The sequence below is a fragment of the Malaclemys terrapin genome, chromosome 21 (genome assembly GCF_027887155.1).
Source record: "Malaclemys terrapin pileata isolate rMalTer1 chromosome 21, rMalTer1.hap1, whole genome shotgun sequence".
NCBI classification, from domain to species: Eukaryota; Metazoa; Chordata; order Testudines; family Emydidae; genus Malaclemys; species Malaclemys terrapin.
The window spans coordinates 3,422,079-3,434,680 of record NC_071525.1 but is presented as its reverse complement, the minus strand read 5'-3'; positions in this window follow the sequence as shown (position 1 = coordinate 3,434,680).

Sequence of the window (12,602 nt, the reverse complement as noted above, 5' to 3'; positions counted from 1 at the left end):
GGAATATACAGAGGAGAGGGGGAGATAAGGGGAGGGAGAATGGAGGAGGGTTAGAGGGGGAGGGGGACATCAGGGGGAATAAAGGGGGAGATGCGGAGGGGAGGGGGAATATAGAGGAGGGATGGGGGAGATAAGGGGAATAAAATGGGAGGGGGAGATAAGGTAGGGGGTAGAAAAGGGAGGGGAATATACAGAGGGGAGGGGGGAGATAAGGGGAGGGGGAATGGAGGAGGGTTTGAGGGGGAGATAAGGGGAATTGAGGGGGGAGATGAGGGTTGGGGAATGGAGAGGGGTAATGGGGGAGAGGACAGATGGGAGGAAGGAAGAAGGGGGTAGGGCAGGGGAATTTGGGACATGGGAGGGATGAGAGGGGGAGGGATGGGGTTGGGGGCAGAGAGAAAGGACGGGGCTTGGGGGTTGGGATGGGGAGGGAGGAGGAAGGGGTGAGTTGGGTGGGGGAAGGGAGGAGGGGTTGGGGGCATTGGGGGGAAGTAGGGGAACTGAGTCCTCCAATAATGCTCTCTGCAGCAGAGCTTTAATTTAGTATAAGTTTTTTTTTTTTTTTTTAATGAATTCCCCCTGTGCTGGTGCCCCCAGTCCCAGCCCGGCCATTTCACCCTGACAGAAGAAGGTTTGGGGCTGTTTTTCTCCATCTGATTTGCCCAGCAGTGGAAAATGCAGAGAGACTTTTCCACTCACGTTATCCCAATGGCTGCTTTTCGAACTCTCCCCTGTGGGCCAAAGTTGGCACCTGTTTCCCGTCGCAGCACAGAGGCCCCCGTATTGAGCCAGAGGGATGTTGCGCTGGAAGTAATCACGGCATGTAACAGAACCTCACGTCTGTTCTGCGGGCTCTGATCCCAGCAATGCACTGGGTCTATGACTCCTGGAGGGGCAGCGGGGTCTAGTGGCTAGGGAACCGCCCTGGGACTCAGGTGACCTAGGTGCTATTCCCAGCCCTGCTGTGCAACCTTGGACATGTCCCTTCCCCTCTGTCTCCCCTCCCAGCTTTTATCTTATGAGGGAGGCATCTGTCTGATGCTTTTAGGGGGCCCTGTCCATGCACTGCACATGGGGGGCAGCACTCCCAGGGGCTCAGAATGGGGGATCCTTATTCACTAGTCTCAGGGAGCCTTTCCCTTGAAGGATCCACAATCCTTTCCACAATACCCAGGAGGCCTTTCGCTGTCCAGAGGGCGGATGGAATGCACCCAGAGACGGGGCAGGTACCAGGCGCCATGACTTCCCCTGCTCCAGGGAGCCTAGGATAGTCCCAGGGCATGCATGCCAGGGAACGGGCTGCGTGCGTGTCTCCCACGCTCTGGTAAGCGGCAGCAGCACACCCTGGGCTGTTTGCAGCTGGGCTGGCATCCAGAAAACCAGTGCTAACCCACTGAGTCAGACTGCACCTGCACCTCACTCGGGCAGCGCTCGTGCCAGGCTGAAATAGACGGGCCAGCAAGGAACGCACCGGGGAAAGTACCTTTGGTATCGAAGCCCCAGGCGTGGTTCCATGTTTGAAGACTGCAACGTGTCCCCCAAATTCCAGCCCTTCCTCTCTGAGTGCAGAACCAATCTGCTGAGACCTGGCACGTAAATCCGCTCATTCGTTTAGTTAATTCATTTTTAACGGGCCCTTTAAGAAACTCTGCACGCCGAGCCAGACCACCGTTTTCATGTCCTGACAGATCTTAATAATGGAGCGGTGCAACTGATACGTGCTCCCTGTTGCTCCTATAATCTGGTCACCTTCTCCCCGCCCCTGTTTAGTCACCTGTTGCAATGTCCTGCTTTGTGAATTCTCCGGAGCAGGGGCTGTCTTTTTGCTATTTGTGCGATGGGGTTCGGCGGTGCCACTGCACTACGGATAACAACGACCAGCGCACAGGCCTTTCTCTGAAAGTCTCCCATCCAAACATTGACCCAACTCAACCCTGCTTAGTGTGCGAGTCACTAGATCACCGGCCTGGGGAAATCCCGAGTATTGGCTAGCAGCCCGAATGGGTTTCTCTTTCCAGGCCTGTGCTGCGTGCAGAATTGACCAGTTCAAACTGGAGTTACAAAGTGGACAGGTTTGCCCTAGCTGCCTTGCCTCCGGTGAGCGGCCGGGGAGCGTGTATTTACTCACGTCTCAGCCGATAGGAACTCTCTATATAGGCACCAGCCTGTCTATTACACGCCCATCCCTGTGGGGCCCGAGTGCCGCTCAGTGCCTGAGCTCGGTGCTAAACCTGCAGTGATGAAGATCAAAGGTCCTGTCAGGGACAAGTTCCTCACCCATCCAGTCTGCACCTAGAGGCATGAACGGCTGCATTACCTATAGCTCCCCCCATGCCCTAGTGTCTACAGCTCACGCCAAGTTAAGCAGTAGCGGCAAAGCGACACCGATACACGCACAAGACCAGCTCTTAGCCAGGCGGATGGGAGGTGGGATTTTCACCTTTAGGTCACCGGCTCAAAGCCAAACCTGGGACACTAGCAAACGGAAAGCCATCTGGACGTGGGGGCCTGTTGGGTGGCATGAGCTGCCGGGTCTCAGGCTGCTTCTGCGCAAAGAAGTAGCCACCCACCACTGCAGCTGTCGCTCATTCACCCGCTTGCTGGTGACGTCTGCATCGTGTTCTCTGTGGCTGCGGGACAAGTATCAGCACCGCAGTTGTCCCTGGGCCATGGAGACAGAGCTCCTCTCTAGATGACATCTCTCCAGGGCCAGAGGGCAGCGCGACAGTGTAGCTTGCTCTCCTGCCGGCACGGTGTCCCCCTGGGCTGTGCGCAAAGCTAATTTAATTTATAAGACATGGGTCAAATCTGCATAGCATGACCAGACAGCAAGGGTGAAAAATCGGAACGGGGATGGGGGGTAATAGGAGCCTATATAAGAAAAAGACCCCAAAATCGGGACGGTCCCTATAAAATCGGGACATCTGGTCACCCTAGATCTGCAGCTGGCACAAATCTGCATCACCCCCCACAGGAGCCAACGGACAAGGCCTCTGCCAGCCAGAAGAGCGGCCCCTGTGTGTGTGTGTGGGGTGGGTGGGGGAAGAAATTGGGCTTGTTGATTTAAACCTGTTCACGCAGAGCACCCTCCTCCCCAGCTCTCAGGGCATCCTGCAAGCCCCAGGGAGGGGAGAAATGGCACAGGCTCCCTTGTCTGCAGCAAGAGCCCCTTATTATAACACCGGCTCTGATGATCACAAGGTGTATTTCGTGCAGCGTCTGCAGGCCCCAGGTGAGATCAGGGCCCCCCAGGTGCTAGGGGCCACACAGACGCGCAGTTCCAGGCTCGTCCGCACAGGCAGCTACTCAGGGAATAACTCTGTGTGTGGCCAGGCCCCAGAGACAGTCCCTGCCCCGCGGAGCTCACCGCTTGAATAGACAAGGCACACGAAGGAAGGGGTATTCTCCCCATCGGGTAGTGAGAGGGGCCCAGTGTGTGCCTGTAGTTATCACTCAGACCACACGGTGGTGCAGCTGTACCACGAAAGAGACCCCCGGGCTGGGTGGGGAGCTACACCTCACTCCCCTGGATTTGTGCAGCACCTGTGACGTGCTATGCAAATTATGTAATGGGGTCGTTTGCATATATTCAGATTAATTTGCAGATCACCCACACAAATTCCGCCTGCAAAGAAGGCAGACGTTTTAAACAGGGAGCGCAATTCACCACGGGGACAACTGATCTGGGGGCGTGTGGGATTCTCCATCGCGGACCGGTTTCAAATCCAGATGGGGTTTTTCCAAAAGCTCTGCTCCAGGAATTGCTCTGGGGCCGGTCCCTGGGCTGTGCTATATGGGGGGTGCGGGGGGGTCAGAGTAGATGATCACGCTGGTCCCTTCTGGCCTTGGGTGCTATGCAAGGGGCTTGGCAGCTATGGGGGCAGGTAGGGTGAAGGGGGGGTAAATGGAGGATGGCTTGGTGGGTGCTGGGGCGGATGCTGGAGGGTGTCGTGGATGCTGAGGGGTCAAATAGCTGGGGAGGGGTCAGGGGGTGGTTATTGGGGTGGGGGGGATTCTGGGGTTGGTGGTTGTCTGGGAGGGGGTCTGCGGGGGCAGGGGCTCTCTGGGGGAACTGACTGTGGTGTTTTGGGGGAACAGAGGCCTGTGGTCTGTCTGGGGTCTTTCTGGAGCAGGGGTCTTTTGGGGGCCTGGCTGAGGCTTTTCTGGAGGCTGGCATGAGTCACTTTGGGGACAGGGGTCTCGGGGGGGGCAAGGGGTTTAGTCGGGGTCCCTCGGGGGGAAGCTGGTACTAATACTCAGGCCCCCTCACCGCTGCTGCTGCGCCCGAGACGCAGGTTGCCCTTTCTCTGCTCAGATCCAGAACTGCTCCCTCCCTCCAGGTCAGCCCCGGGCCTGAGGCTCTGGTGGAGCCACGGGCAGGCTGACGGCTCTGCCCGAGATGTAAGTGACGTGTGAGGTGGCAGAGACTTGGATGCCCTGAGGATGCAATCCCACAATCTCACACACACACCCCAAGCTCCCCCCACCATTCTCCTGACCCACGATTCCCTTCCCTTTAGTCTCACCAGCCCTTGATACTCAGCCCCACTCGGACATAGGGTCCCCTCAGCGGAGCGTTGCTTGTTGCAGAAGACAGGGCAGCTAACACGAACCACATCTGCATCCTGCATCGCTCGGGCAGGAGAGTGCCAGGCGGCAGCGCTGGGCCACAATAACCAACACCCCCTTGCTCCCCAGGGCCATCCCCAAATTCTCAATGTTCCCACCAGCCGGGAATCTGGCTTTGCCCGGCAGCCATGAAAGGCGCTTCCGGCATTGCCAGCTCCCATGAGCAAAAACCTCAGGAGCCAGATGGATTCTGGAATCCTGATTTTGCAATGCCTGGAGCTGGCGAAACTGCTAATGATTTGTGGGGGCCTCCGATTTTGGGCACCCAACTTGCAGGGTGACCAGACAGCAAGTGTGAAAAATCAGGACAGGGGGTGGGGGTAATAGGAACCTATATAAGAGAGAGACCCAGAAATCGGGACTGTCCCTATAAAATCGGGACATCTGGTCACCCTACCAACTTGCGACCCTTTTCCAGGGGATTGATTGTCAGGGGGCAGGGGGTTTGGTACTCACTGAAAACCAGGCCCCTTGAAGGCATCTCAGCTCACTAGTCATGTTGGACAATCTCGGCCTGAAACAACAAAAAAGAAAGTGCCGCTCCTGCTACGCTGATGGCGTGAGTGACGGAGGACGGGGGGAGGAAAAGCAAAGGTACGGAAGCGGGGAATTGCAAGGTTTCCTCTGAAGACTCAGGCAGCCACGTCTGAGCCTCCAGAACTCAGCAGAACAGCCAGCCAGCTGCAAGGTCTCTGGGGCAGGGACCGTCTCTTTGCTCTGTGTTTGTACAGCGCCTAGCACCACGGGGCCCTTGGCCAGGATTGGGGCTCTGGAGCGCTACCGCAACGCAGGGAGTAAATAATAATAAAAGCAACAGCGGACCCATCCCTGAAGTCAAAACTTCCCCCGCAAAGGAGCGCGTCTGCCAGTTCCCTAGATGACACGGCTGACCCGACCCCAGCTGGTGAAGTGACTCATGAACACTAAACACAGCCAACCACGCACACCGAAAGAGGAAGCGTGACTTGGCAGTGCAGGCCCTGTCCACCGCCGGCTTCCCTCTGCTCCCCCTCCTTGGGGGAGGTACCCACAAAAATCTCAACAAGGGTTAGGCTGGTGGTGAGCTGGTACCACTGCCAACGTGTCCATCTTCGTCTCTCAGATGGCAAGCGCCTTGGGCCAGGGACTGTCTTTTCATTCTGTGTTTGTACCGCACCTAGCGCCACGGGGCCCTGATCCGTGGCTGAGGCTCCCCAGACTAACAGGAATACAAATACGTAACACGCTGCAAAATTACAGGCTAGGAATGGCCTTTTCTTGGCAAACACCTAGGGCTTCGGAGCTGAAGCGTTTATTCAGCCGCAAGGATTGTGAGATCATTAGTATCGATATATAACTATTTAGAATTATTGTAGGAGAGGGGGCAGTCTCTGAGCATGGCATGCCACTGCAGGCCCTGCCTCAGTTTCCCTTCAGGTTCCCGGAAGTATTCCACTCACGGACAGAAGTCTTTTAAACAATACTCTCCCTCTTTGGGGGCCTCATTTATGAAACATAGTCCAGCTCCCAAAAGAATCCCCTTTTCAGCAGCTTGAGTTACAACACCACATCTGATCCAATCGCTCTGCCGTGTGGTGGTACCACTTGAGACCAAGAACTTGAGATTCCCAAAGGGGCTGGGTGTCAAGAATATCCGGAGTGATCCTCGTGAATTCTGGCCGGGATCTCAGACCTCTGGCTTCAGAGTTTAAACCAAGCTCTGACTATTGGAGCCGAGGACGAGACCTCCGGGTGGGGGCAGATTATCCCAGCTCTGGTATTGCAGTGTTCTCCCCCGTTCCTCTGAACCAGCTGGTTCTGGCCACGGGATACTGGGCCGCACGGACCTGGGTCTGAGCCGCTCCGGCCATTCCTACGTTCTTCCAGCCGCCGTAGCGAGGGCCTTGGTTGGTCCTGAACTTTCCGGATTGTTTTGGATGATCTTTACTCTGGTTCCTGGGCCATTTCAGGTGCAGACACGTCCTTCACGTTAGCCTCCTGACCTGCTGGTTCTTCGCTTTGGGACTGGGTTCTTCTGTTGCAAGATGCAAAAGGAAAGAGTCACCCGCTGCCCAGAGGCAGAGCTGACCCATGAAGAGGGGCCGGGAGGGGGGGGGGGCGGGAAACAGCCACCCGCTGTCCGGTGCAACACACATTGCAGCGCGCACGTGAAAACCGGGGCCAAAGCCCCGTGGCACTGGGGTGGGGCTCCGGCTGTGGGGCAAGCTTCCGGACAAGATCCGGCAAAGCCAGAGCCTGAGGGCGGGGTGCATGGGAATGAAGGGGGTGTCTGAGAGGAAGATGGGAGACGGTGGGTGGGGCGGGGTGGAGGTCTGGGGCCGAGAGGGTGTCTAGGGGAGCAGGCTAGGGCAGGGGATGGAAGCAAGTGGGAGATGGGGCAAGAGAGGGCCTGTGGGGGTGAGTAAGGGGAGGAGTGGGGGGAGGGGGCAGAGGATAAGGGGGGTGTGGGAAGCCCCCCCCAGGCTGATCCTCGCCCCTGCTCAGCTCAGTCTGAGCTCCCCCCCTTTTCCTACCCCCTCCCCGCCCGTCAGACCACGGACTCGTCTACTCACACTGGGCTGCCGGGGGAGGTCACACCTCGACCAGAAGCGGAGGTGCCAGTCACTGAACCCGGCATGGGGAGGCTGCCCACAAACCTGGTGCTTGTCCCAGACAGGGGCCCCCAGCGGGAGGCAGCACCTTCCACCGCAGGGGCCGTGTACAGAGCGGCAAGCCAGCCACCGCCACGGGCTCTCACCGCCCCCCATGGCCCAGCCACCCCCTCTGCCCCGCCTGGCATTAAAGCCTAGGTGGGAGGCTCATATGGGGGGTGTGTGTGAAATGGGCTGCCAGGTCTCAGCACGGCTAACACCAGCCACGGCGGGCGGCCACTCCCCCAAGGAACTGGGAATCCAGGCACCGAGCGCCAGGCCCAGCCCTGCGGTGGGGCGAGGACCTCGCCGGCCCTGTTCCGAGGCGCTGAAGGACAGGGCAGCCCCCAGTGCGGGATGAGGGATCCCCGAGGGCGGCTCTAAGTGGTGTCTCTTAGTGACACCCCCCACCCCCCCAGAGCCTGAAGGAGTTGGGATTGGAAGTTCCGCTCGTATCTCTGCACTGGCCTCCCCGCTTCCCTCCCCGAGGGTCTATATGCTTCTAAAAGCCTCCACTTGTTACTGTCACACAAATCTTCCCACCCCCCCTTAACCCTGCCGGCCCCTCCGCCGCACTCCGGGCCTTGAGATGAATTGCAGCCTCGGCCTCGCCATCTGTCTCCTAAAAACCTCTCTGGATTTGCACGGCACGTTAAGGGAGGCTGGGGAAGGATGACTTGGATTCCAACTCGCCTCCAGTGCAATACAGTGAGAGGGAGAGAGAGAGAGAGAGAGAGAGAGAGAGAGAGAGAGCGACTGCTGCCCTCTGCTGAATGGAATCAGAACTGTTTGCCCATGTGTCATATGCCCTGTACTGCAATCAGCTACTGGGGATTCTCTCCCCTCACTCAAGTGGCAGTGGCTGCAATTTTGGGAGCAGCAGGATGTGAATTCTGTGCTCCCTCTCATCAGAAATTCCCAAGTGGCCACAGCCTGGAGCTAACTGCAAAGACCAACCCAGCGACGGGCCTGGGAGCTGGAATCTATTGTGAGCCCAGCAGGACCAGCCCAGCTCTGGGAGAGGAAGCCAGGCTCTGTTCTGGCTCCCTGCTCCTCCCAAGGGTGGTTAACGAAGTCCCGCAGCAGAGTCAGAGTCTGCCCTTGGTGACCGCTGTGCAGCCCCACTGGGGAGGGGGGACAAACACAGCCCAGCCTCTCACCCCCGCATCCCCCACTGGTCTCTCCTCTCCACCTCAGGAGCATCTCCCAGCACTAGTGAGTCCAGGGCAGGTCGCCCGTCCCCTCTGTGACCCTCTAACATCCCTGCCCGGCCCCGTGTAACATTCCCCCACCCACGCTCCCCCCAGTAAACTCTCCACGAGCTGGGCTCAGCCTGAAACCCAACACGGCTCCATCCGGATACCGTCTCTGCTCCGACTGCTCCCAAGCCCTGGTCTGGGGTCTGGAGGGGCCCCAGCCTCCCTGGTAGGGCCACTGCCGGAGACAGGACCCTGGGCCAGGCAGCAGCTCCGATAGGCCGTTCCCACCTGGGCATTGGGAGACGCAGCCTGGTTGAAATGGGAGCCTCGCACCTTTCTTTGGGCGCCTCCTGCTGGCTGACCACAGCCCTTCCCCGCCCCCCAACAGACAGGCCACGGGATGAGCTCCTAGGGGGCGGCTCCTTTTGGGGGGCTGGTGCGTGGCCCAGCCGTGGACGCTTGTCTCCGGGGCCCCACAACCAGCGGAATTTGTGTGCCTTGCATGACGCTTTACACCCCTCCCTTGCATGCTCCAACCCCTAAACCCGCTGCCCTGGGTCCCTGCCACGTCAGTCCAGCCTGGCGTCTCTCCCCCCTGCAGGTCTACAGTAGAGCCGGGGGCAGCCAGCGTGTGCAGAACTGTATTTGCTCAGCTGCAGGCAACCACACGCATCCTCCCGCCCGCGCCTGCGAGCCCCAGCTGGCGGAGCAGGTACGAGGCCACCTCGGCCGTGCAGCACCAGGCGGGAAGTCCGAGGTGGCTCCACGACACACGTACCTCGGGGTGGGCCAGCTTCGCGGAGCTATTCTAGGCCAGCCGGCTGTGGTTTGCGCTGCTCGGCGCTCAGGCGAGCTTGGCTTCTCGCTTTGCTAATTAATGCTCAGCTGGGAGCTGCCTACGTGAACGCCAGGTGCAACCCGCCCCCCCCCCCGCCCCCACGCAAACGGCTCCGCTCCCCCCTGCAGCCTTGTGGCAGCACGCTGCACCCACGGGCCTCCACAGGGCTGCACGGGGTTGGTACCTGGATGGGAGACCGCTTCTGCTGCAGGGAGGGCTAGTGGTGAGACTGGCCGTGGGGCATTCCCTTCTGACTCAGTGATGAGCCCAGCAGGCGCTGTGCTGCAGGGAATGGGGTGGGCGGGTCAGTAGGGGGCGCTCTCCCCTCTGAGGCAGGGCTGACCCCAGTGCCCTAGCACAGTGCTGGACTCAAGGCCCAGACTGGTGGCTCACCTCGCCCACTGAAATGCAGCTACCTCTGGGGTGCAGTTAACCGCGGCTCCACACAGCAGCGAAGAGGGATCCCAGCTGAAAGTGCAGGCGGGACAGGGGGAGTCCCTGCTGGGATTTTGCCCGGACGGCAAGATTCACCCCCCCAACCGCGGGGCTTAGACGTTGGTGCCCCTCCATCCTTTCCCTCATGCCGTACCAGTCCTGCCCAAGTTATCTGGTTCCAAGCCGCTAGGGCTCGTGCACTGCAGGGATGGGTCGTCTCGCCGGAAGCTGCCGATTCCAGATGGCAGAGGCCCGCAGAGATGCTCATAGGGAGGAGGTGCAGCCGGCGGGCAGAGCGACAGCTGGTCCTCTGCTCAGTAATCGCCCTGGTGAATAGAGGCCCACGGAACCGCTCTGCGGGAGCAAACCGCTGGGCTACGGCATGGGCACAGGCAGGGGCTTCAGTTCTGTGCTCCGGGCAGGGGTGAAGCAGGGGGGAGAGCAGTTAAAGTGTCTCTGAGTCACTTCCATGCTTCCTCTCGGGGTGCGGCGGCCGTTATACTGTCCCCACGAGGGCAGAGAATAGCCAGAGTGCAAACGCCCTCCAGCCACGCTCCTGCTCACCCCTTAGTGGTCCTGGGGAGCCGGGAGTAGCCACATCACAGTGTGCTCTGGCCACCCCCTTATACTTGTGGCTGGAAGCCGGGTGGGTGTGGCGCCCTGACGCCCACTTCACACTGGCTGGGAGGACCCCTGGGCAGGGGGAGTTCTCAGGGGTCAGAGCAGCCTGAAGGAGCCGGAGCGTAACTGAGAATCAGGCCGGGGCCTTAGCAGAATCACCCCGTGCTCATGCCGTGACTCACAGACAGGTGCCCAGAGTAACGCCAGTCCCCGGGGCAGACCAATGCCCCGGATGCTGCCTAGGAATGAGAGAGTCAGGGTGACCGGGAACCCCAAAGCAAACTCTGTCACCGTCACCACGCCCATCACCAGGCTGTACTGAACAGGGCTGTGTGCACCGCTGCCCTCTGCTGGTTGGAACCAGCATTGCTCACCTGTGTGTCACAAGCACTATACTGAAAACAGCTTGTGGCGATTCTCTTGACGGCTCCACAATCCCTGCAGAATAAGGGGCGGTGGGGAAGGTTGGGCTGGAAAGAAGGAAGTTGTCCCAAACTCTGCTTCTCTTGCCCCCTTCAAGGATTGGGCCCTCAGCCCCCGACGTTCCCCAGCTCAATTAATGGCCCCCTGGCAGCAGCGCAGTGGGTAGGAGCTGGTCACGAGCTTCCCTCCCCCCTGGCCCTCAGTCGCTCACCCCTTCCTGCTGGATCACAGCAGCGCTCTCTCTCCCTTGCACACTCACACGCAGATTGGCCTGGCCGCACACGCTCGTGCACCAGCCCCACCGCCTCCTGCCCTCCCCCGCCCCACTCCCCCCACCCGCCGTCATCCCCATCCCATGCAGAATCCAGCCTTTGCGGTCACTATTACTGTCAGCCTCGCCCCCTCCCTGCTCACCCCAGCTTCGCAGCATCCTCTAGCCAGCAGGGGAGGTGGGAAACCGCAGGCAGAGGTTCCTCTGAATCCACTCCCATCACCCCCTCTCCCTGCCTGCCCCACAGGCTCCACGCTCTCGCCGTCTCCCCCAGATACACGCGGCTCTTGCTGCAGCAGAAGCACCGGGGTTTCGTGCTGCCTGCGTGGGATGCCCTGGCCCCAGGGGCCTGGTGGCTGCTGCTCAGATCCCAGCGCTGGGGCGTTGCGTGTCGCTCCGTTAATCCTCTTATGAAAAATGCAGAACCCGGGCTCAGGACGCGGCCCAGCGCCACCGAACTCCTGGGTCCCGGCGTAACAGCTGCTATACAGCAGCTCTGCTAGCCAGGAAGGGCAGCCCGCTGGCTGGGGCTAGCCAGGGACTTGACAGACCCAGGATCACTGCTGCAGATACTGGGCAAACGCATCGAGGCCCAGCTCCTCAAAGGTATTTAGGTGCCTAACTCCCCTTGACACCAGTGGGTTCTGTGCCTCAGTTTCCTCATCTACGAACTGAGGCATAAGAGCCCCACCCAACCTCCCAGGGGTGTTGCGGGGATAAATACGTTAAAGATTTGGAGGGGCTCAGATGGGATGGGGACCACAGAGGTGCCGTAGCTAGACAGACCCAATGTTTGGGGCCAGGTCTCTCCCCCAATCCCACCTGCTGCCCCTGAATGTCCCCCGGCCCCCACTTGCTGTCCCCGGGCCCTGACCCTGCCCTTCGCCTCGGACCCTTCCCTTTTCCGGCGGGACCCTCCACCAGCACAGGGGGCCCCCCCGCCCGCAGTCACGGCTCCTGCCCCATGGTGGGCAAGGGGCAGCCCCACCCCCAGGGAGGCTACAGTGAGGGGCAGCTGCCGGGGAGGAGGCGCACATGTGATGGTAGCCCCCCCCCGCCACAGGGCAAGCGAGGGGGCTTCCTGGACCTGAGAGGGGCCCTAGGAGCACGTGCTGTGACAGTGGTGTGGGGCAAGTGTGCTGCCGGGGGGGAAGAGGACTGGGGGGAGGGGGGGTCCTCCTCTCTGGCCCCAGCCCCGGGGCAGCCTGCCTGCACCCCAAACTCCTCATCCACAGCCCTTCCACACAGCCCACACCCCCTGCCCCAGCCCTGAGCCCCTCCCACACCCCAAACCCCTCTTTCCCCGCCCCCCCACACCCAAACCCTCTGCCCCAGCCCTGAGCCCCGTCCTGCATCGTGAACCCCCCATCCCCGGCCCCACCCCACACCCAAACCCTCTGCCCCATCCCTGATCCCCTCCCACACCCCAAACCCCTCATTCTCAGCCCTCATCCCCCTGCACCCTAACCCTCTGACCCAGCCCTGAGCCCCTCCCACATCCCAAACCCCTCATTCCCAGCCCCAGCCCTCATCCCCCCACACCCAAACCCCCTGCC